Below are 4,418 nucleotides of genomic sequence, written 5' to 3' on the forward strand. Positions count from 1 at the left end.
AAGAGTGTCAACCTGGAGGAAAAATAAAAGTAGGATTTATTTTAGAGTTTCCTTCTGTGTAATGATCTTTGTGTGCTCCATAATCCACTCCAAACAAAGGCAGGGAATGCCTCAGAATTGAACACAGCCTGCTGAGGTTTTCTGGAACATGCCACTTCTTTCTGTGAAATCCTCACTACAACCACACAGAAAAAAACCAATCCAATATTCAGCATAGTCACTGGGAAGGCCTTTGTGAGTTTTTCTGAGTTAAGTATCAAAATGTTAGGAGGCATCTTATGGTTTAAAGCTTACTGGGTTTATCCTGAGATGAGTAAGAAAGTACCAAAAAGTGAGAAAGTACCAAATATTGATTTTTGCATTTCAACCAGGGCTGAGAAAGTTTGACTATGGTGACATCTACCCCACACAAGAACTCAAGGCACATCTCCCACAGACAGGATTGCTTTGTGTTTTATGGGTGCTTCATCATATTCTGAGCTCTTCTCTGGTCCTTCTTTAAGGAAAATGAGATTAAACAGTCCTAAGAAGCACAGAGATGCTAAAACTCCTAAAAACTAAAATTAAGACAAGATGACATATTTTCTGTGACTTCAGTGATCGGAATGGTTTCACGGAGTACCCAGACAATGGTCACAATGTCACAATTTAGACACAAGATTTAATTTTGCATAAATAGGGAACTTGTTCTTTCCCACTCTTTTTCCTTCTTCCTCCCTGTATTTGTGTTTATAGTGTCTTTTCCATTTGATAGGGCCCCTGCTTTTATTTCATGTCCTGTCTTAATGCAGCAATTAAAAGACTACAAATACAGAAATATAAGGAGGGGGAGGTGGAAATGGAGGCACTTCTATCAGGGTGTGAAAAGGAAAAGAAGCTTCCCAATATATGTATGCATATATGTATATATACATGTCTACATGTGCATAATATATACTTACAGAATATATAAATATATTAAAAATACACATAGTGAGCACATATATAGACTGTTCTGCACAGCAGTTTCATTTTGGAACCAAGTAGCAATTCAATGCAGTCAAATTTAGAAGGAAAAACTTCAACCAGTCACTTGTTTGCTGACTATAAATAATGTACCTCACCCGTTAATTTATGGGTTAATCATAGAAAGTGTTGGTCAGACACCAAGGGGGGATAGGATTTTGTGCACATCCAAGATTTTGTACAGATTTTTGCTGTGAATGAGAGATTAACACATGATTTCATCTCTGTGTTCTTATATATTGGGATTCAGATGAGATTAGGCAGGGAAGAGGAATGCAAATTGCAGCAATATCTATATCTTATGAGGAAATGTTTAGAGCAACTAAGGCAGGATATGAGAGTATGTAGATGATTATTCTGGTTGCAGGAAAATCACTGGATCTTGTAAATTTAATGCCGTTGTGAACTGTTACATATGCAAGAAAAATTTACAGGCTTTTCTATATTAATAGATACTGTGGGGCTAATGCCTTGCACTTGTTGTGCATCCTTTTTATGACCATTGTGCTCCCTGACACTGTTTTAGCTTGGGCACACCTATTTATGTCCCAAAGGCTGCCTGGCTGTGGTTCAGGAGAGGCCACCAAGGGCACAGGGGTGAGCAAAGGGCTTCCCCAGACTAAAGCAAGTGTTGCCACAACACATCTGCAGAGCCAAAGGAGGGGCTGTGCCCTGCTTGCTCTGCTGGTGGAGATGCAGACAGAGGTTCTGTTTGGAAAACCAGCCACCCATTTCTGGCCACAGCCCTCCAGGTTCCATAAGAAGACTCAAATGAAGAATGCCTCAGTTTTAGCTGGATTGGGAAGTTGTGTGACACCTCTCCATGATCTTGGTGTGATCCACAGCCTGCATAAGTCAGCAGAGTCTCGTGGCATGTAGCTGTTCTTGGATTAATTAGTTTTGGACAATGTTACATTTGCACCCACAAGAATGAGAATTCTCACTTAGGAAATTATCTTGCAAAATATATAAGAAAATTATAACACACAAAAATCAATGGGAATGGTAGAACGGTTCTCCATGTTATTTATAACACTTTAAAAAGCATCATACAGAGGAAGGTAAGGCTACAGGCTGGATGCCAGGTTTGTTTTTCTAAACCCTATGACAACTTCATGCTCTCATTGAAGTACTAAAAAAGTCTAGTATTTCAGGCGGCCTCTTCCTAGACATTAAATACACAGAAAAAGGAAAAAAACAGTTTTGCAATCTTTATTTTATTCTACCTCCTCAAAATTTTAGGAATTTCCTTTTTATCCATTAATAATGTCAGAACATTGAAGGAAAGTGAGATACTAGGCTAACACCAGTAAAATATGAACTGATAAAAAACGAAAAGGCATTTTCTTCTTGACTGGTAGTTTGGATTTTCATTTCAATAATCTCTTCTGCAGTACAAAGGCTAACATCTCAATCTTCATCTCCTTTAAAATGAAATGTTCCTTGCTCATATTTTTGAATTCATCACAGGAAAATGGATGCATGAAGGAGCAAAAATTTTTCAATTTAAAAAACCCAAACCACCCATGGCATAGAAAATTTCTAGAGCTTCAGGTTTTACATTTAAAATAAGAAGTCCAGATAATATGGCATGATTATGTATAGTAAAAAAAATGCATTTTTTGTACAGTAATTTACAACTGATTTTTTTTTTCTATATTAGAATGTATTTCCACCATACTGTGATTTTGATAGGTGAAACATACAGTGGGTAAAAAACTATAGTGGCTGGGAAGAATGCAGGCTGAAACTGAGTTAACATGGATAAAGATGTTTAACTAACACTAATCTCATCACAGTCAGCCTCCTTCACAATCAGGACAGAAATCTAGGCTTATTTTTCACAAGAAGTAAATGATACTAACATCCTTGTAGAGCACTTAGATGATACAGTCTCATCTTGCAGTTTGTAAGGTGAAAAAAAAAATACATCTCCCAAAAGCTTTTAAAGTCTCTTTGCCTCCTCTTTTACAAACGGCTCCCCAAGCATTGGCTGCAGCGCCGCCCGCTTGCTGTGGAGGTGTCTGTGGCCTTCCTGCACAAGGAGTCAATCACCACATATAAACTGTGGGGCAAGCAGCTGCAGGTCTCACCAACTTCAGCAGAGACAGCAGGTATTCAACACTTCTGAAAAACAGTCTTGAACACCTCTGTTTACATCCAAGCTGGCAATAAAGGAAGGAAAGGATCCACCACATTTGTTATCCAGACTCACCATTAGCCACCAGACAATGCTTCTCTCCTTTTTAATACTTTGCCTCAGTTTGGGTAGAATAATTGGGTTTTTTTTATTTTTTAGACCTTGAAGCTCTCTTCCTAGTGGTGGAAGAAGGTTTAATCTGGGTCCGACCTCAACTGAAACAAATAAGATTTCTGAATAAGCAAGCCGGTCAACAAATCCATATATTTGGGTTCTTTTTAAGGTCAGTATGCTGAAGAGTGCAGATGCATAGCCACCTACATTTCCCAGAGAGAAACAAGGCAGTAAGAGAACAAGGACCAATTCTAAATCCAGCTGTATAACAGGGAGGCCAAAACCCTTCCTATAATCAATGAAAATAATATGTAAATTAGATGTCTAACTGTTATTAGACAACTAGACCATCTTTGTCAAGCAAATCTGTGGCTAGCACAAAAGAAACTGTTGTTATTAATTTGTAGTAAGATCAGAATGCTGTTAAAAAATGTTCTAACGCTGTTAAAAAATCCTGCCATAAAGATTTAAAATATTTAATGTTCTCAAGGGTCCAGACTCGACCTTGCTCATGGAGAAGAAACAGTCAAGTGAGTGATCACTGATTTCTCCAGGGCTTTGCATAGTGAACAAGCATCTCTCTGGTGTTGGGTTGGTAGGATCAGTACTTATCTATTTGCTTTACATCCTCAAATGTAAGTATTTGATCCTCCAAATAGTGTCAGTCCCCATCGACTGACAAGTGACATCAGCTCCGCAATTCATTTAAAACATCTGATCTCCAAGCAACTGGCTTCCCAGATGAAAAGCCCTACGTGTGGAATTTACACCTACCCACCTTTTAAGTAGTGAGTTTATTACCTAGTGGTTTTCGGCTGATATTTAGGAATGTCTTTTTAATACCCCTGTTAACAGAAGTTGAAAGGAGGTTCGACTATGTGGTTGGTCTTTAATGTCCACTGGCTGCTTCAGCCAGAAGGGAGGGGCAAAGCTGGGGGAGGAAGGAGAGCCTAATAAGATTAATTTTGCTCAGAAATGAGAAGTAACAGATATTATCAAAATAATAGAAGCTGTTTCTGAAGGAAAACTCTGTTAGCACTTAGTGCAGCTAATTATGTCAGCTTTCACATTTAGTTTTAAAAACGGTTGTGTGCTGTAATGGAGGGAATGTATCTCCATTTTCGTGGGAGAGGTGGAGGGTTGCCTGTTGCAAGTATTT

This window comes from Geospiza fortis, unplaced genomic scaffold (genome assembly GCF_000277835.1).
Source record: "Geospiza fortis unplaced genomic scaffold, GeoFor_1.0 scaffold81, whole genome shotgun sequence".
NCBI lineage: Eukaryota > Metazoa > Chordata > Aves > Passeriformes > Thraupidae > Geospiza > Geospiza fortis.